Source organism: Centruroides vittatus, unplaced genomic scaffold (genome assembly GCF_030686945.1).
Source record: "Centruroides vittatus isolate TY-2023 unplaced genomic scaffold, ASM3068694v2 contig_955, whole genome shotgun sequence".
Taxonomy (NCBI): Eukaryota; Metazoa; Arthropoda; class Arachnida; order Scorpiones; family Buthidae; genus Centruroides; species Centruroides vittatus.
Genome location: NW_027122634.1, coordinates 1,136,921 through 1,158,530, shown reverse-complemented (window position 1 = coordinate 1,158,530; position 21,610 = coordinate 1,136,921). Strand labels below are relative to the sequence as shown.

At 28.3% G+C, this 21,610-nt stretch overlaps 1 protein-coding gene and 1 long non-coding RNA gene across 8 annotated transcripts in view; one reads left to right on the top strand and one right to left on the bottom strand.

The window, feature by feature from the left end:
• LOC136985215 (uncharacterized) overlaps positions 1 to 7,837 on the bottom strand; it is a 118,576-nt gene extending 110,739 nt beyond the window's left edge. Inside the window, exon 1 of the long non-coding RNA XR_010882309.1 lies at positions 7,822 to 7,837. This is a non-coding gene — a long non-coding RNA (uncharacterized lncRNA). The remainder of the gene's footprint in view (positions 1 to 7,821) is intronic.
• Positions 1 to 21,610, top strand: part of LOC136985213 (uncharacterized) — a 62,805-nt gene that overhangs the window by 4,453 nt on the left and 36,742 nt on the right. Inside the window, exon 2 of one of the 7 annotated variants that reach the window (XM_067282446.1) lies at positions 4,254 to 4,405. The exons of the other annotated variants lie outside the window; for them this stretch is intronic. The gene's annotated coding sequence lies outside the window, so the exon portion shown is untranslated. The remainder of the gene's footprint in view (positions 1 to 4,253; positions 4,406 to 21,610) is intronic. 7 annotated transcript variants of the gene reach the window in all.

The following is a 21,610-nucleotide window of genomic DNA, read 5'->3' as shown; positions in this document are numbered from 1 at the left end:
TTGTATTTCTATTATGTTCACTCAAACTGTAAAAGTGTTTATTTGTATTTGAAATTTACTGAACTGTTAAAAGTAGATATAAATTGAAGTGTTTTCCACTTATCTCTTCGATTTTTAGATAATATCTATCGTTTAACTTAATCTTACCCACGTTGGAAATTCTGCAAATAGGTTACATAGCTTCATTTAGAAGATAAGCTTTTGTAGGAAAAAGTATTTTTCCCCTTTTTTCGTTAGTTTTAAGCCGTAAACTTGCTATATTTTTTTCCTAGTAATTAATTTACAGCATCTATAGTAATCTGTCTGGTAGATGTGACAAAAAATCGTTAATTAAAGTTATAATATATTAATCTTTTGTTGGTTATAATTTATTTATTATCTACTACATTAATTTATCTGAATAAGTAACCATAAGCAGTACTTAAATAATACAGAATAAGAATGAAAATAACATAATAATGTTACATAATACATTTTCAATACTAAGATAATACTAAAGTCTAAGTAGATAATAGAGTATTTGTATATTAAATTATACGAAACCGGTTTAGAAATGCAGAATAAATACAAAAAATGCTGGTCAAATAATAATCTATAACAATAACAAGAATACAGAAAGTACCGTGCAAACAACTGTTACATCATTGTTCTGAAGCCTACTTCAAAAATACCGTACTTCATTTCTATTCTTTATCTAATATTTGAACTTCATTTATCCTCTATTGTAACAAGAAATTGCTCTTTCGAAATATTCGCCTTTTATCTATCTTCTACTCTCTCCAGATTAGATATATTTTTATTATCGTTATAATATAAACACGAAAAAAAATAATACCTTAACTTATTTGGAGTGTTATAAAATAACGGAGAAAATTGACTTCAATTCTGAAATTATTATTATCATTATTTTCTTGAGATCTTGGACTGAAACTTAGATACAACTTTTATAAGTATGGAAGGATTTAAAATGTGGAAAATGTCCTTACTTATTCTTTCACTTTACTACGTAACATTCCAGAACGAAATCATTCAACACATCTGTGCAGTTCCTATCAATCGCATAGCTACTATTTCACGCCACATATTACCGTCATATCATTCCTAACATGAATTTATAACATAGTGACCAGCCAGATAACGCATCTCCATCACCATCATACAAGTTTTATGTTTTTGTCTACCGCATATAAGTCTAGAGATTATAGTTCCATACATTAATGACAGAACTATCACATAGGCCATATACGAGGCCATCGCTGTATGACTTTCTCGCAAATCTTCCGAAACAACATCATTTCCAACACGCTACTTACACGTTAATTTCCGCAATTTTTATACGAGGGCTTACTGTTAACCGAAAATCCTCCTCTTTAAACAGAGGGGAAAAAATCCTCATCAATCTCCATAATTTTTTCCTCTGTTATAAGAACGTCTTTCGGTTTATAATAATTTAAGCTTTTAATTAAAATGGTTTATAACTAATATCAGAAATATTTTTAGCTATTTAAAACAAACAAGAATTGATTAGTTGGCATTACGGAATTTAACTTTTGAGTAATTAATTCTGGTTCTAAAATTAGAAATCGGCATCAAGCGTGCGAAATGAACATTCTGATCAAACTTCGAACGTCACGACGACCGATCTGAATTCAAAATACACTTTTCGTGAAGTATGACATAAAATACGACCGAACTGTTTTACTTTTTATTGGCCCTACCTGTTTATATTAATGTTTCATAGCACGAACATTGATTTAGTTTACGAATAATAATAGTAATAATAAAAAATAAGCTGTACTGTACTGTACGTTACAAAAAGAACGGTATGTTCCAAACATTCTGTCAATACGATTTTTTTCTATTTGTACGACAAGTTTGAAAATAAATAATATAATAATTTAATAAAGTAGAGAGCGTAAAATTTAAATATTTCTACCTTTAATGACATTACTCGAATTCTACTTTGTTAACTGTTATAATTCAATTATATAAACGTCTGTTAACATAGTAAAATATTCGTAACGGTTTGCAGGTTTTATTTGGATGATAAAGTTGCAAATCTATTTTCATTTGTGATGCGGAGTAATAGGAGAAAACATTAATTCAAAGGAATTTTGCTACATTATAAACAAAATTTAAGCATATATAGTATCATTTGGTTGTTTTGTTCTCTGATGATCTCTCATCAGGAGAATATTGCTCGGAGCTCTAAAGTCATGAAAATTCTCCAGATGTCTCGCAAATCGAATTTCCAACAGATTGTTAGAAACTAGTTCTCTTTTAAGATACTTGTTCTCCAAGAAATAATTTTGTTATTAATTTTAATTTATAAACTGGAAATTATTCAATTAGTTTACTCATCGGTAAAAATTTCGGCAAAACTAATCTCTCTTATTCTTCTTTTTCTTTCAATTTTTTCCGTTTGTAAAGTTTCATCTGTTTATTCACTTAGACGAACGATCTTTTTGGATTTTTTTCCCCAGTTTAACTAGTTTAATGGAATTTAATGTTTAAAAAAATAATATATAAAGCTAATATAATGAATTTTTAACGTTTTCTTAAAGTCTTGGCTCATTTTCTTGTACTTTGGTCCTACTAGAAGTTTCTAAATCGAATTTTAAACTTTTTACTTTACGATCAAAAAATTACAATATCTTGATCTTTTTTCCGAGTATTTAATTCAAGATTTTGCACTTACTGAAAAATTTTATTTTTGTTAACTTTATATATATATATATATACAGTATATATAGAATTTTTTAGAAAAAAAATTGTCTATTTATTTATCAGAAGTCGATCACATTGTTAAAGTTTTGTTGAATATTCAAGCGCAGATGTTTTTGATGATCCCTTGGACGAAAAACTTTCCAAAAATGTCATTTTGGTGGAGCTCTATTAATCCCTCAGATAAAAATATGGATATCTAATGGCACCATCCATGCTTTTTTACCGACTACATTCGACCTAAATCGAACCATAATGGATCTTTAACAGATTATTATCATTTTTTAAAATTAACTATAATTTTCGTCTGTATCGAAAATAAAAGAAGATATATTCATGCAAATTTTAGCTATACTAAAATCTTGTTTAAAAAAAAAATAATAATATTATTATTATTATTATTATTACTTTCTGTCTTCCTTCCTCCCCCTTACCTCTTTTAGTTTTATCTAACTCATTAAAAGTTTTGGAGCGATTAAAATTTTTTTTTATTTTTATAAGCTAGAAAATTATTTAAGTTATAAAATGTAATATTTTCTGCTCTGCTAGAGAATCAACAAACCTTAATAAAGTAACTAAAAAAGGATCTAAACCGGAGCTAAATGCGAATATTGAAATTACATTGAAGCAATAAGTAAGTGGAAAAAAATGTCGCAGCTACTTGAAAAATATCTTAAGATTCTATAAATATAAGGTAGAGATTTATTAATTTTCCTTCTTTACCGTTTATGCCTACTTCATTACGTCTCAATCTTTTACCAAGGATTCTGCAACGTTGACATATCTTCACCAATCTGTAGTTCATATTAATTTGTCGAGTTAGGGAAAGTTTTTTACTTTTCTCTAAAGTATTCCTAATCCTCTTTTCTATTTTCATTGGATTTTTGTATTCGAATATGAAAAATAATCACGCTAAAGTTTACATTTCATCTTCACCACCGGAAAATTATTTTAAGTCTAGATAATACGATCATTCTTTCATCTTTTTTCTTCCCGTTTAAATTTCTAACATTTCTAAGTCGTAGAAAGATAAATCTCTACTCGTTTTAAAAGTCATAAAAATAATAATAAATAATATTAAAACTAATAAAGTGAGCTACGGATTAATAAAAGCTTAAGCCATCGTTATTTAAATAATTTATCAGTTTTGTTAAGTGTGTGTGTGTGTGTATCCGAATTTCGAGTTAAATCAATTTATTATTTTTCCTGGTAATTAACATACTTTATTTCTTTTACTAATTAGCGTATCAGCATAAATTAATAATAGTTAACTGATTGATAATGATTTTAAAACAAAAGTGACAGCTCTGAGCCATAAACAAATTCCAAATCTGACAATTTATATCGCTGTTAAATGAAGGAGAAAAATCTTGTTAAAAATTTACTCCAAGTATATGCAATACGACTCCTTCTTAAGTTTTAATTTCGTATAAATATAACTTATATTTATATACATATATATATAAAAAAATGCTTCCGACAGATACTAGTTAGGACTTATTTATTATGTAAAATTGTTGTCTTTTCAGAGATATTTTCGCATTTCGCTCGAAAATTACCCGTGATTAGGCATTCCATCCTCAAACGAGACACAATTTATGTGACAATCCTTTATATCACCCGACACTAAAATAGCTGTTCTCTGAAGGATTTGCTTCAGCATGAAACTAATCAAAGAAAAGTATGAATATTTCATTTCTCTCGAGATTACTTTACTCATCTTTACACTCTATGCAAGTTTATGGTAATAACTTTTAACTTCTAAACGATAAGCAATTTCTGTCAGATAATTTGTGCATTCAGTTGATTTGTAATCGTTTTAATTAAGGACATTTTATATTTTTAAATTAAAAAAAATACATTTATATATATAATATACACACTGTAAATTGCATTTTTAAAAATAAAAAATGTTTATAAATTATTATTATTTTCCTAATTAAAATATCCGGATGACAAAGCTGTGATTTGTAAATGGAGATGTTGGCAAGAATACAAAAAGATAATAAAAAAATATTTTTTTTTGAAAATAAAAAAAAGAAAAGAAAAATTAAGAGGAAACTCGTAAAAATATTCTAACTTTGATACAAAATTGGTAAAATATTATATAATTTTATACAACGTTGTTTATAAGAATGAATATATTTTGTTTAAAAGTAGAAAATTATTTGATTTACATTTTAAAATTTGTAAAATAAATTCTTTTTCCCCCCTACAACTACACAAAATGTAATTTTAAAATATTGTTATAACCTTATATTTGTAGTATATACATGCATACAAAAATTTATTGTCGAGACAAACGATGATTTTATTTTAAAAAATTTAAAAATATATTTAAAAAACAATGAATTTCTGTTTTAAAATTTTATACTTGTATTATTCTAAAACAAAAAACAAAAAATTAAAGCCTATATAAATCTCTGTACTGCACGACTTCCTAGTAAATGTTTAAAAAAATTATTATTATTATTATTATTATTCTATAAATATATAGCTTTATAGATATATTTAATAAATTTTTAGTTATAAAACCATAATTTCAATCTAGAAAATAGATTTTTTTTTTTTTTAAGTTAAAGATATAAAATCTTTCGCCGAACTTGTCACAGCAGAAAATACAAAAGTGTTATATTTATATACTGTAGAGGATCTATATTAAAATGTATTGGAGAGAAACACATTTTGGCATCATTAGCAATGGTCTATTTTTTATTTTATTTTATTTCATTCTATATTTTCTTGTAGATGTAACTCGTATTGTGCTCATATCCATTGTTCAATTTCTGGACATCAATAATTCTGAACAAAATCCGTTCTTTTCAGATTTTTCGCCATTCATCGAATATCAAATATGTTTCAGAAATCGAGTTTTTCGTGAGGGACCACGCTAGTAAATTGCATAACAGAAAATCTGGAACTGAATAAGAATTCAAACTAGAGAGTAAAACTAAAGAATGATGGATAACAACAACACGTATAGAGAAATATATATATATATATATAGGAAATTTCCAAACTAGAAATTAAGCTTTCGACCGGATAATAATAGTTTCGAAGTGAAAATAATCTTCTCTAAACCAGTGAGGTTTCTTGTTATATCGAATTCCATCTCAATGAAATAAATAAAAAAGAAAAAGAATTGCGTGCAACACATTTGCTTTTTCTTTTCTTTTTTACTTGATCACGTCGCATTGAAAGTATCAAATAACTTCTACTAAAGCAGTAAAGACAGTAAAGTAGATTTTTAAAGAAAACTGTGCATACCTTAAAATTCGAAGAGGCGCAAAGTGCCAGAATAGGATTTGCTTATTATCCGTTAATTAGCGGATAAGGTGACAAAATTCTGTGGAAAAAGAGTATAAAAATCTAAAAATAAATGGCGTAAAAATGAAGATAATGAGAAAATTGAAACTTTCTAAAAATGAAAAAGAAGAGAGAAGAAGAAAGAAAAAAGTCGTTAAGAATTTCTTTTTAATCTATAATCGTTTTATATAATATTTTAGAAGATAATTCGTGTAAATCTGTATAATTTATTGAAAGAAAAAGAAGAAGATGAAAGATGTAGGCCTAAGAGAATCGAGTTATTCCTGCAACGATTCGTGAAAGACATAATGGATAAAGGTCTTGTAATAATCCTGAGATAGAATGCTATAAATGAGATTTGGAGCAGGAAAGCGATGAACATGAGCAATTGGCTTGTGTGAGAACATTTGTACGATTTGGTATTACTATTGTATAGGATAATGACAGATAATGCATCCGTTGTTATTCGAATCTTAATAAACGTGAAGGACAAACCGGAATGATAATTGCTTAAAGAGATTCTTGTCTTTATTTATTTATTTATTTTTTTTATTTTAAATTCTACTTGTATACGTAAGAATGACGTTAAATAAACGGTTTCAAAATAATACAAAAGAAGAATTAGTTAGAATATTTCAACATAAAAATGATTAATGTAATATTAAAAATATATTCAAAAATGTATGATGCAATATCCTATTTTGAAAGCGCTGAGGTGAGATTGTCAACATTTTTGATGTATAGAAGTGAGATTTGGATATGATGAACCGTGCATGACTCTTGAACAGATGTGCTATCTGGGAATTGATTGATTGATGCGAATGTAAGGAATGATGATATATTGAAACGTGCCATGTTAAACAGTATGTGATTTAAGATTGGCACCTGTATGTGTTAAACTGGTTTAGACGGGTCAGAACTCACAATAGACAATTATGATAATACATAAAGGTAAAATGGAAGACGAGGAAAATCATGACCTTAAAAAAGGATCGCCTTTTTTTTCTCTATAGAGAATAAAATTCAATATGAATAGGAAAATGGCGAATTTTTAAAGAATTTTATAGGAATAACATTTTTTTTATTATTTATAATAATATAGCATAAAAATATGAGGTAGGGCTTAATTATGTATAATTTAACGATTATTATACTTTAGGATTAGCCCTGTTTTATGTAATATATCTAGGCCTACAAGGTCATAAAATATTTTATAAAAATATCGGTGATATTTATGGAACCGTGCTAACTTTTTATAACCGGTATTATAACTAATTTGCAATTTTTACTTTTTATATATGCAACTCGCGCAGGAAAATATTATAGAGGAAAATAATTAAAAAAATTATATCAGGATACGTCATATATATTAAAAATATTTTATAATTTATTACATATTAAATAATAATTTTCTAATACGAAGAATGAAGATTTTTTTCGTATAAAATAGAGTTATTTGTTAATATATATTAAATTAAAATTCAATAAAAAAAGTTATATTTAGAAAAATTAAATTAATCTAAAGTTAAAATAATTCTTTTTCTTTACTTTTTCTTCTTCCTGTTAGGATATTTTTAGTACTTATTCATATCACATTGAAATGGCTGAATAATAAAAATAATTCTGGTGCATTTTTATTTCAAAAACTTACAATTTAATAAAGAATCACTTCTATTTCAACTTTTTTTTAATGTATTTTTTTTTTTAGCTTTCATTTTTAACAAACGCTTTTCTTATTCGTTGACATTTAATGGAATCTTGAAACATTGGAATAATAAAATTTAACCCAACAATAAATGAAATTTTTCGGATTGTTTAACTCTGATTGGAATCAAATGGCAACTGAATGCATTGTCGATTAACCTTTGGATCCATTTCTAAGAATCCAATTTGCATTCTTCTAATTTTATATATATCAAATTTTTGTTTTATATACTATACATAAATTTTTATAAGTTACTTATGATTGTAATTTATAAAAGACATTTAATATAAGTATGATGGCAATTTGTAAAAGAGTTTTTAGATAGTATTTATAGACACAAAGATCCTTTTATGTTCTAAGTCCTAAAGATAAACAGAAGTTTTCTTTCGGTAAACAAATACTACTAAAAGATAGAAATATGCAAATTAGACAGATTATTATTTTACTTTTGAATTTCTAAAATGCTTTAAAAAATTGATATTTTAAAATATTTTATTCGTTTATATAGTACGCTTACTTTCTTCTTATCGATATCACTATTTTTAGATGGAATCAAATATTTACTTTTATAAATAATATATGTTTTAATATGTGCCCACAACTACAATAGGCTGTAAACATATCATTGCATTATTAGTTTATATATATATATTTTTTTTTATAGATTATTGCATAAATAATCATCTTTAAAGGACTATCAATTTACAAAGTTATAAATATATTATAAATTCATCTCTTTCTGTTATATACTATGCAATTTTATATATAGTAGATTATTAATTATAGATTGAAGGCTATAATCTATACTTTCATGAAGACTTCCTCCGATCAATCAATATAAAATTATACACACATAAATTAAAGTGGAAATCAATATAATATTAAATTAAATAAAAAATACTATCTTCATTTTTATTATAGTTACAGTTTATCAGAAAGATTTATAGATTGTTGGCAACAATCTGGAACCTAAAAGAAAATGCAGATATATTTAATTGATCGATAATGATGATTCGAATAATTTATATAAAAAGATTATATAATACACCATATTTATATTCTGTACGTCGATATTTTTATTTATAAACGTAAAAAAAAAACAAGTTGACATACCCTGAACTTCACTGATACATTATTGAGTATGAGATATATTTTGTTTATAGTATAAATATGAGGCCCATTGTCAATAGCGTTTATGCACGTAGCCTGGGATAGTTTATACATCAGTTTTTATACTGTAAATCTAGAAACGTGCAGAAATTTATATGTATTGAGTTAGTTTTTCAAACAAAAAAGTAAAGAATGTAAAAAACATATAGCTTATATACTGTAGTTCATATATTGTATTGAAAAAGTTTGCGTGAAACAAATAGTTTTTGTTGACATTACAGGAAAAGATTTACATTAATACTATATAAATATTTTTGGTTTTATTCACTTTGTATTTTCTGTATTCCATACTGAATACATCGTTTTCGAATTTTGAAGTACAACGATTTGCTATAAAGTCCCTATTGTTTGTAAATGCCACAGTCAACTGACAATGTCGAGTCTCGATTTAAACAAACATTCTTCTTTAACCGGGTATTTTTATATATAGAATAGCCCAGATGAACATCTTTAGAGAAGAAAAAGAAGAAACAGGAAAAAAAAATCAGGTAAAAAAACGTATGAATTGTGGCACAAGATTGGACTTTAAGCTGATGTTCCTATAAATCTCTTTATTTGCTTGTTTATTTTTTACTTTTTAAGAAAATAGTTTGTTATATATATATATTATATATATATCAATTGTGACATATTGTCATTCTTGTTAGATTTATAACTTTAAAGATGCTAGAATTTGGAAATATCACCAAATACCGATTTTTCAGCTTTAGAAATGTCATAGAAAGGGAACGACTTGATACCAGATATACATAATAAATTTATATATATATATATGCTAACACTATTTTACGTGTAAAGCTTTTTTATACGGTAAAAAACATAAATTCTATAGAATAAAAGAAAAAAAATCATTTTTGTTTGTTTTAATTTCGTCTCAAATCAGTCGATATTTTCGAAAATAAAAACGATAACTGTCAAGATTGGTGAATACATTTCTATAAATGGACATGACTGCAAACCATGTGAGGCACACATATTGCCCGTTACCATGGTGACATGACGTCACTGGTGTAGCCAAGCTTTCGTCTTCAGGCGAAGCGCCGAAAGCAGTAATCGATGCTAATGGCAGATTTTTGGCCACCTCACAAGAAATATTTGGACTATCTGTTGGCTAGTCGAGATTGTTTTTTTAACCTCTTTTTTTTCTCTTTTCGCATCATAAACATTTCAATTTTCTTTAATTATTAAACGAGTTAAAAACCGGTCCTAATTCAATTACCTTTCATCGGTTGATACAAGCTGGAAAAAGTGCTGTATTTGCAATATAACTTATATATATATATATTCGCTCGTATTCTTGGCGGTTATTTTAAAGTAGGCGATATCCGTCAGTCTCTCCGAGTGTATTTTAGAAACTTAAAATAAACATTAATGTTTTAGATAAGCGTAATGTTCGAGGAACGGGGACAATGCAGTGCCTGATCTATCATTAAAGGAGTTTTGACAGTCACCATTCATTGTCAAAAGTTTTTTTTAAAGTCTACGTTATTATCGAAATAATTTAGTTTTTGTTTGTATTTTTTAAAATTATTTATTTATTCGTAAATGTTAAAATATTCAAAACGATTTCGCTCAACATCGTATAGTAAGTTAATCATTTTGTATCTTCATATTCGGATATGAAAAATCGCTGTTAGGAAATTCTTCTTATTCAATCCGGATGGTGGTAATTTAGAGGTAGAACGGCCTTTAATCGTCATTTTTAGCCATGGCGTATCAACTGGAAGGCCTTTATTACTGAATACTCTCGAATCGTATTCACTGCAGGACTGAGAAAGCTGTCGAATGAACTTCCTCTCTGATCCTATCACCTAATGGTAAAATAAACATTTAGTCTTCGGCTATTTACTGAGCTGTCATTCAACTGAGCATAGCCCGGATCTGCCTTTATTTCTGTACAGATGACGTTCCACGTAGACCTAGTACCTGTCAAATGTCCAATTAATAGAAATTCTTCATTCTTGCTTTATAGTTTTGTTACATAACTCGCATTAAAGATTTTACTGACACAACAAAGCCACACCCAAGACTATTTTTTAATCAGTTTTTCCCCCTTCTATTGTACTGTAACAGGATATTCTCGTGTAAGTTTTGAGTTATTCTTTTTTTATTTAAGAAAAAAAGGGACAATGTCATCGACTTCTGAGTGAACGTCTGTTTTTCTAATCCTGCCTAAACAGATGTGTGGCAGATCCAGAAGTGTTTTACAGCTGAGGATATTTCCCAGCCGCTTAGTTTTATGTTGAACTTTGGCGTATAAACGTTTACACTGCATCCACGTCTTTCTATCGGTCAGGTGGACAGCCGTGAGTCAGGGTTCCTGCGGGCAATCTGCCGGCTTAAGTCCCCGTCCTTACTTTTATTGCTGGCAAGTGTAATGTCAACATAAGGCTATGAGTGGCGACGTTTACTTTAGCGAGTGGCATTTCTGCTAAAGTTTCGCTAACGTGTTGCGTCGTAAAGAAAGATATCTCGCATCTAACTTCATATTTTTCTACGCTTTATAAATATATTATACAAAACTTGTGCATTTCGGCTTAAAAGTTGTTATCTTAGATGTTTTGGAATATTTTTCCCCCCTTTACCTTACCTATTATTACATGGTTAAAATCCCTTTCATATGATTCATCGATTTTTATATCTTTTATGTTAGCTTCGATTATCCTTTCGAGTACAGTCGAAGATAACGTAAAAGACATAAAAAATAAAGACAAACATAAGAGAAACTATAACAACCTGAAACCCAACTTTAAAAAGAAGAAATCTTAACATAGGCTAAGCCATTAGACCACATATATTTTATGTTATCTTTTAGCTTAAAATAAAAATTTAAGGTAAAGAATAGTTTAAAGAATTAATAATAACGTCCAAAAATATCTGAAGCTCTTAAAATTTTTTTGGTCATCGAACCATTTGAAGTTTAATATCTCTATCAACATAAGTTTATTTTGGGACTATTATAAATAAACCCGAGTACCGAACTGCAGTTTGTCGTATATGGAATCCATCTTTTTAAAATAAACTAATATTTTTTAAAAAAATTAAAAAATTAATCGAATTTTTTACATATTTATCATCTAAATTTTATAATAATTATAAAACAAACATTCGGTTTAAAAATAATTAAAAATTATATGTATATATATTTATAACTTAAATTTGTATTTTTACCGTTATCATTTGAATGTAAATGGTTATTTTTTTCCCTTTAAAAAACTCACGCCAGCAGAAAATTCTGTAATTTGCATAGTATAATCGATAACAAAGCACTTTATAAAAAATAAAATAAAATTAAAATAAATCTAAATGTTTATTTTCTAGCGTATTTATTTAAATATGAATTTTTACTTCTTTTCTTAATCCTTTAAACCAATTAAACTTCAAAAGTGTAGTTTCTTTCCAAACCATACACAACAGCTTAATATGCCATTTCATAAAAAGAAAATAAAGAAAATATAATAATAATAAAAAAAAGAAGCTGTTTAATTAAAAAAGCTGTTAAATTTAATAATAAAGAAAACAGAGTATTGAAAATGTACAAGTTTAATCTCAATTTTTATTAATAATAATAGGAATATTTTGTGGTTATAGCCAATTTCTTTTGCTAGACTTTGTAGATTCATATAATGTTGACTGTAGTTATTTAATGTAACAGCTTTTCTTGATTACATCCTTTTTATTTTTTGAAACGATGGCAGAATATATTTTTTTTATACCTTTTCCATCAGAACAAAAGTCTTGATTTCAAAACAAAGATGCTCAATATGATAATTTTTTCTTCTTTTTTTTTCTGCTTTGGTGGATTAGGAGAGAGGAAAGTGTCATCAATGACATTGGATAGTCAGCTAGACATCAGAAAGGAACGTTCTCTATTCATTCAAGAACTTGATCGTTTCATCTTCTGCAGAAACGCCCTCGGGGTATCTTCTGTTCACAACGAACAAACGGAACTTGATAAGATGGTTTCTTCTTTAGCTAGATCAGTAAAATATGTCGCTCTATGCAGCGAGAAAAACGTTTGCTTTTTAAAAGAACTTCCAGCCCCCAACACTCTACTGGAAGATATACAAAGAATTAATCTTTTGTACTTGGGGAATTTTAAGTTTTGGAATTTTTACTTTTAAATTAAAACTCGTCTCGGTTGATTGTTATCTTCTAAACTTTCTCAGCTAATTTCGGACGTGTGTCTCTCAATAATATATATATATATATACGTATATATATATATACGTATATATTTTTCTTTTACTTATTTTTTTCTCTTTTTTTTGAAGAAAAAGAAGAAAAATTTTGTAAAGCAAACAATATAAATTTATATTTAGTAAATAAATAAAATCTCATTTGTTTTATTGAAAGAACTTCTATCTGTAAACTTTAAATTCATCAGATTTAATAATCTATATTCAGTGTGAAATGTTTAGATGGGTTTAAACCGAATTTCTCTTCTTTTATCTTGTTTACTATTATCAAATAATATTATGATGCTTAAATTTTATTAGAGCAGACATGTTGCTGTAAATTTATAAAAATAAAGTTTGATATATATATATATATATATATATATATATATATATATATATATAGCTTTAAAACTGAATAATAAATTATATATTAAATCCCTTTCGAATTGTTATTAGAAGATAGAAATAACAATAAGACAACTCTTAATGTTTGAATAATTAAATATGCTTAATCATATGATAAAGATTTGAATTAGTTCAAAGTTATTATTGCCGATCTAAAATTAAATCACCAATCCCTACAGGTTCGACTAATTTGGTTTCTACATTAAGAATGTTACAATGTTTAGTTTTGATAAACGAACTAAAATCGGATTTATTCTTTCTTCTTCTCCCTTCTTTTACTATTTTACTTTATTTTATTGCTTTTTTTCAATATTTTACTTCTTCTATTTTATTTATTTTCTTATGACCTTTTTTACTATTAAATATTTATTTTTCGATTTTATTTATAATTTAAACGTTACTTACAGTTGCTTTAATTAAATATCTATGATTTAAATGTCTATTACAATAACTATAATGTTTAAATATTTATCATCTAAGAGTGTATTACCGGTAGCTAACAATAATTAAATATTTAAATACCTATTATGATAGCTTGCATTGCATTTATTGTAGTAAACGATTAAAAATAGCCTACAAAAACCATTATATTGCTATTTTAATCAAGATAAAAGCGTAAAACTCCGCCCAATTTAGTGAAATTCCAGTTTGCTAACTTATTAGGAGACGGAGCTGAACTTATTTGACTTTCCAGTTAATCACCATCCTTCTGTGTGACAAAGCCGAGTAAAATTGTTCGGCATTTCCCTTAAACAAATAAACAAAACACTTCACTTGTTTTTGAATTTTAATATAGAAACTAATATTAAAAATTAAATTAAAATATAAAAATAACAATAAAAATGCTTTACTAATAACCTATTTTCATTAACGACCTACTCTATTGCATTTCATGTCTTTTTTCCCCCTTTCCTTAAAAAAAAAAAATGCCAATATTTTATAACTTAAAAACATTAATCTGTTGAATTTTCTCGCTAGGTCAGACTTAATGCTAAATAAGAAATCACGATTTAGGAGCTTCCTATCGATAATTCATCATTATGCATTAAAGTTTTAAGAGTAGTACGCTTGGATACATTCCCCATCTCACTATATGAACACTTTCATTAACAGAATTCTGTTTCCATGAAAAGATAATTCAAAATTTCTGGTTGAATATTCACGGTAATAAGTGGAATAGACCTATATCTTACGGAAAATTCCTCCATACTAATAATTTGATTTCTTCTTTCGGAAGATTCTTTTTTTGTTTCTATTCTGATACCGGCTTTGTGCAGATCTCTATTTATTTATTTTTTTACTTTTTAAATTTAAAATCGCTTCCTCAGTAATCATTTTTTTAAAAATAATTATTATAAAGTTGAAACATTTTTAAAATTATAAGGTTTAATCAAAATATTTACATGTTATTTTTTACAAGAAAAATGATCTGAAACAGAAAGCATTTCTTAGATATTCATTAAAAGGAAATAGGATGCAGATGATATCTATCCATCATAGGTTAAAGCTTAAATTCTTGCACAATTAGAAAGTTTTCATAAACAATTTAACAGGTTAAAACCAGGGAATGTTTTTTTCTTTATTTTTTTATTTTTAGGAGAATTTCTTGAAAACGTTTAATCCTCGGAGTGAAGACAAAATATTACATTTTTTATTTGGTGTAGCTCTGTTGGATAGTAAGGCAGTAATGAGTCATAAATTTTCATATTGAAGATAACGAGATGGTGGGCAGAGAGCGTTGACGAGATAAGTCAACATTACAAAATGAAAGTTTTTCTGATGTTAGTAAAAATTTATCTCTTCTCTTCCCACAAATTAATAAGGCAAAGTAAACTTTTGTGTCGTAACAACCTTTTTAATTTCAACAATGTCTGCACTTTTCGTGACTTTTCATTGATAGAGACAAATTGTGACATATTTATGGTACGAAAGAATTTCGATAATATTAAGCGACGATTCTCCGAGATATTAAAACTTATAAATAGTTTTGAAAGCTTAATAAGGACGTAGAGTCTCCAAGAAAGTTTGAAAACAAAACCGAAAAAAAAATTGTGTTTATTGCTTATTAGTAGAAGTTTTCTTTGCTCTTTTCTTTATGGAAAAAATGCAGAGATCATTATTGCTGTAACAAGAATACTTTAGCCAAAATTAATAAGGCTTTCTGATCCATGTTTTCATTATTACAGAAAAGAGTATTAAAGACGTTGTATGTTTGTGGCATTCTCTCTAAAGATCTAAAAAAAAAAAAGTAGTTAAAATCAACCAATTTGGATAGAAATGCACGTTCTGGAAGAGTTTACTTCACTATTCTTAAAATGAAACAGGATATAATTAATACCCAGTTAATTAGTATTTTTCATGCAGATCTTTAAGAGTAACTTTACGGTTATAGTGATGATAATATAAAGGAATTAGAACTTACAACGAATAATTATAATAATGAAGAATCATTAACAAAAAAATTATGCTACGATGTTTTAGATGGAAAAGTATCGTGAAACGTGAAAACAAAGATTAGAAACAATTAAAAAGTATAATTTAAATATAGAAAAACTTAGTTTGCATTAAGTGAAATGAATGAATGTATGGAGAAGAGTCTTTAAAGAATAAACTCGATGATAATCTATATAATGAAGAGATTATATACGAGATAAATTTTACTGTAATCAATAAAGTGATATTAAAAATCTACAGGAAAACATTGAGTCATTTTGATATAATTTACAAGAAAAGTATAATGAAATGGATACAGATTTGTTGATAATTTTGGAAAATGCAATAATAAATTTGATGAATATGAATCTTTAATGAGAAAAGTCTACAATGAAATTCGATACATTAAAAAACAAAACCAAAATAAACATATTTTATATTAATGAAAAAAGAGAAAACTTATGAGAAAAATGATATGATATGTAATTTAATAAGTTGATGCTGCCTTCAAGAATCATAATCTATTCTGTTGCAAATGGCGATAACTTCAAATAGTGAAACCTATGGACCTGACATTGCGGTAAACATACAAACCACAAAAATCTTATTAAATCTTAATAGTTCTACGTGATAATAAATAGGTAAAATTCCATTCAAAGAGTAATTAGCAATGGTATAACTGGAAGAAAATCATTTTTCTAACAAGTAAATTTAATTGGTAATCTACAACGAGAGCGCTTGCCTTACATAAATTTGATGGAAGATAATCTACAAGGAATCTAACCTACAGCAAATAAATTTGATGGCAGTTACAAGGATTGTAACCTACAACAAATTTGATGATAATCAATAAAAGAGACCAATAACAAATTTTATGGTGATGAATAAGTAGGAACTCGCAACAAATTAGAACATTAATTTTACTTCTCTTCCTTTTTTTGGTACGTAGGAAAAAAATATATGCAATTTATCTTCCTTTATAAAGATAATTTTTTAGTACACAAAGAAATATAAATGAAGGCTGGGATTAAATACAATTTTTAGTAAGCAAAACTGTAATGCGCGTAATATCAAAAGCGTAATGTAAACTATTTAAAATGATACCTATATAATAACGATAATTTTCATTTATTTGCAGGTTTTAGGCGCATGCAATTGTTTATTTATACAAAAATAAGTTTCAGTTGATGCAAACCTACGACAAATTTGCGACAAATAATAATATAATATACAAGGAAGAAATCTTGTATCAAGTAAAGCTGATGGTAATCTACAAAGGCGAAGAACTTGCAGCAAATACATTTGATGAATGATAATCTAGAAGGAGGCTGACGTACAATAAATAAATTTGATGATAATCTCAAGGAAGAAAACCTACAACCATATAAAATTGATGGTTATCTACAAGGAAGATAATCTGCAAAAAATAATAATGATAACAATCTAAACGAAGAACCTACAAGAAAATAAATTGACGGATAAATGTACAAAGAGGAGAGAACCTAGAATAAAATAAATTGATGGATAAAAGTACAAGTAGGACAACCTAGAACAGACAAATTGATAATAATCTACAAACTTCAGAACCTAGAATATTTATTGCACGAAAGTCGTTTCTATCGAGAGAGATCTTAATTGCTCACTTCCTGCCACGCATTGATCTTTGTTCTGCCGAATTAATTTCTAAGTTTTACAATAGTTTTCTATAGTAATTCGTATGTTTATAATTTCAAGTTAGTCAATAGATGTAGATGGTTGAATTTGAGGATAGCGAAAACGGAAATTGGACCCGTTGCACAGCATTGTTCGCTAACTCGCACACGGTCGGCGTTAATTACAAGATTGATGAGAACCTAGTAGACGGACCCCTAGTGTTGGTGGTGACATCTGCTGTGAGATGGCGAAAATTAATCTGTCCAGAGTAATAATTGCAGCGGATCCCTGCTGTGCCGTCTATTGTCATCACTCCCTGTTTCCGGTAGGATTTTTCTAGAGGAAATTTTAAATTAAGTAGTTTCCTTATTCAGCCGCTTGTAGCATATAGATATGGAAAGATAATATCACCCAGCAGGTACGGAATAAAGATGAGAACAATATAAGACAATATTAAACCCTATATCACTCTAAAAGACAAGAGAAGCGGTTTATGAACGGGGTGAAATAAAATTATCTTTGTCGAATCTTTCAATTTATTGATTTTACATTTTATATTTTATTTATAAATATAAGCTGTATATCTATTTCTTTTTTTCATCTCGGTGAAAACCAATTTAACAAGGCACCGACACTAAAAAGTTGGTTTGAGAGAATTGAGCTTTTGTTTACGTCCAATAAACAAAAAATAAATCATTGAACAAAAGTACTGTTCGGCCGTTTACGAAGAAAAATACGTGATAAATTTTCTTATATATTGTAAGTGACGTGTTCATGCCATGAATTGTCCTAAATGTCAACTTTGATTTCGTTATCGGCTGTCCACCATTTGTTCTACCTCCGGATACAATTGCATTCCTGCTATTTCTCATCCGCATCACAAACATCGTCATTGGCATTCCAGATAAATGCATCCGAAATGTTGTCGATGGAATTGTTGCAACCTTTCTGAATGGAGTCACAATATAATACCAATGATGCAAGGATTGACATTCCTCACGAGGTTCGTACGGAATTAGTCATCCAACCTGATCAAAACCAAAGGATCTCTTGGGAATGCGCTTTCTTTCTACTGAAGTATTCTTTGTCTTCCGCTATATCAACTTATCTGATTTTCTCGCTTAATTATTTTCTGAAGAAATTGGAAAGTACAAAAACTCTCATTCTTTAAAAAAAACAGCAGAAAGGTGTATCGAACACTTATCTCTCCTTATCATTTTGGAATATTTTAAAGTGTTCCACTTATATATTAAAAAAATCAACCTTTATAAATGCAATTGAGGTACTAATAAGTATTTTCTAACATTCATTTACGCCTCGTTACACGTTAAATTAAAATTAATTCCCCAAAGTGGACCCGAACGAGTATAGTGTGAAGTTTGTGCAACATTGTCGAAACCACTTCAACATTATCTATTCTAGTCTCCCCTCTTTTTTTATTTTTTTAAACCGAGTCACGAATGTTTTACTCCTTAAACCGTGCTAAATTGCTATTTTTCTTACATTCTGTGTCATGCTTAACTATATCCGGAATGGAATAAATCGTCTAGGACACATGATTAAGGGATATTGTTTATCCAGATCTTAGTCCTGATGGAAGAATTAATGGAAAAGATTCGGGAAACCTGATTTGTAAGTTTGCTTTTCATTCTAATAGTGATGACCAAACAAAAGTGCTGGAGGAAAATCTCGTTTGTGGTAACACATAATTAAGGGGGTGGTTAAAGTCAACAAAGATATGGGGGAGAGTTAGTGTCCTCGGGGGAACCTAAAGTAATTCTGTAGATTTACGAAACGTAAATAAATTCCCTTGTGGTATTTATCGATAGCAATATTTTCTAGCTTTTAAAATACTTAAATGAACATCGAAAAATGTTAAACTGAACCGTGGCTTATATATCTTACAACGATTATCTTGATTACTAGAATGTTTTCCTTTTTTTTTATTTTTTATCTGGGAAAATTGATTGTAAGAGGAGACTTAATACCTTTCCTTGATTAATTATTCTCCGTGAAACGTTTAATATAGGTGATTTCGCTTTCTTTAATGGATTTCTCCTAAATACGAAATTTTCTTTTAATAAAATTAATTTAAACGTCTTAAAATTTTTTTTTGTATTTTTTTGAAATTCGTAAAATTTTGTGTTAATATAATTTAACATTGGTTTTGCCATTTAATTAAAATTCTTGCACAAAGTTGATGATTATAAAGCTTAAAACTTCAGCTGCTAATTATACCTTAGTTTAGAGATATGATGATAAATAACTGTTCACAATGGGATTATTTACTCGATAAACAATCTTAATATTAAACAAATTAGCGTTTCTTGAAATTTGTGATAAGGAAAATCTTTATACGTTTAATTCGTCATAAACGACGTAACAATGGAAGTATGCGATTGTTGCAACTGACATATAGGATGTCGCAACTATGAAGTTAACTCTCTCATTATGTTCATCTCTGTTTATCTCGTGTCATTCTGGGCTTTAATTGCAGTCACGATCCTAATACTACAATAATCGCTATTATTCCACGATAATTGAAACTATACTAAACATTCTTCCTATAGGCCTATACTAAATTTAGCAACGTAGTTGGCCTATATTGGCTTATAAGCCTAGTGTGATTGACGTTTATATCAGTTAATGCGTGTTACGTAAGTGAAATTACCGTAACAAAAAGCCAGATTGATACTTTACCGATCAGATATTTAACGTTATTAAACTTTTAGCGATATTTACTAGAATCAAAAAATATTACTTTCCGTAAAATATCATCATTGCTATCTGACACGTCTGCCAATGTCATACCGAATTTTTCTTGGCCGAGTCATTATAGATAACAGAATAACGCCATTAATCAATAGACCTTACATTAAGATTAAGCGTCGTACCTGTAAAACTTTACTCTTTTCTAAGACTTTTAATTTACTGGATGGAGACGATGTGTGTTTTTTTCAAAGAGATTGACGTTTGTATGCCGAAATCTCTCTTAGAAAATTCGTGTTTGACGGTTGATGCAAATGCTTTCCTTGTTACTTAGGTTAAGCAGCTTTCGTTCCAGTCCAACATCACGACAAAGCTGAGAACTAAAACACCTGCTTGCGTGTTACCTGATGCACTTTGACCTTCGAGGGGCAAGACATGATGGTGATTAACGAGGAACGTGTTGCCAGGTTAATTGTCTATTAATACTAGTAATTGTATTGGAAGATGGACCACACAAGCGACACGCTGGTGCTGATAGACTCATCTGGGCTTAAACCGTGATAAACATGATTAATTCGTGCTTAGTGACTTCTGAAGAGGGCCCGATCGATGGGGCAAGGGGGCCCACCGAAAAGCACTAGATTACGCTCTTTATGGTTCAGTTATTAATGTTTCTACCAAAGCTACAATCCGACTAATTCAATTTAATTATTCCGCAAATATGAATTTTAAATGATTTCTCGGTTTTGGTCCACTCGATAATCGATTTTATGTCTAAATAATAGTGCACATTACTTAAGCAGTATTTAATTCGACTAAATGGAATAATTATAGTTACAATATAAATCTAGCGTGTAGTTAAATACTAATTGCCAATTAAACAATTTAAACACGGTCTAACGCGTCTAGAATCATAATTTCCACTTTTTGATAACCCCATAGTGTTTTTTTTAAAAGAGTACGCGCGAAAAATTCCGTGGATCTATTCCAAATTGTCACAAAATTTATGGCCAGCGATGCGTGGAATCTGTCTTATATGAAGTTTCGATTTGATTTCTGGTGTGATACCAGATGTTTAGTCCTCTGGGTCAACCAGTGAAAGTGGTCACGTTGCTGGCATCATGCCATTTTCCACCCCCTCTGCGTCAAAAACAGCGTTACGGTTATAAGCCATATAAGAATGAATACCACGCCAACTGTGGTCACAAGTTTGACTCCAGATGAAATTTTACTGCAAATCCTGTCTTCCGTCAGATATATCATAAGTGTGACGTGTTATCCATAATTTGATTTATATTGATGGCACGTGGTCGAGTTTCCACTT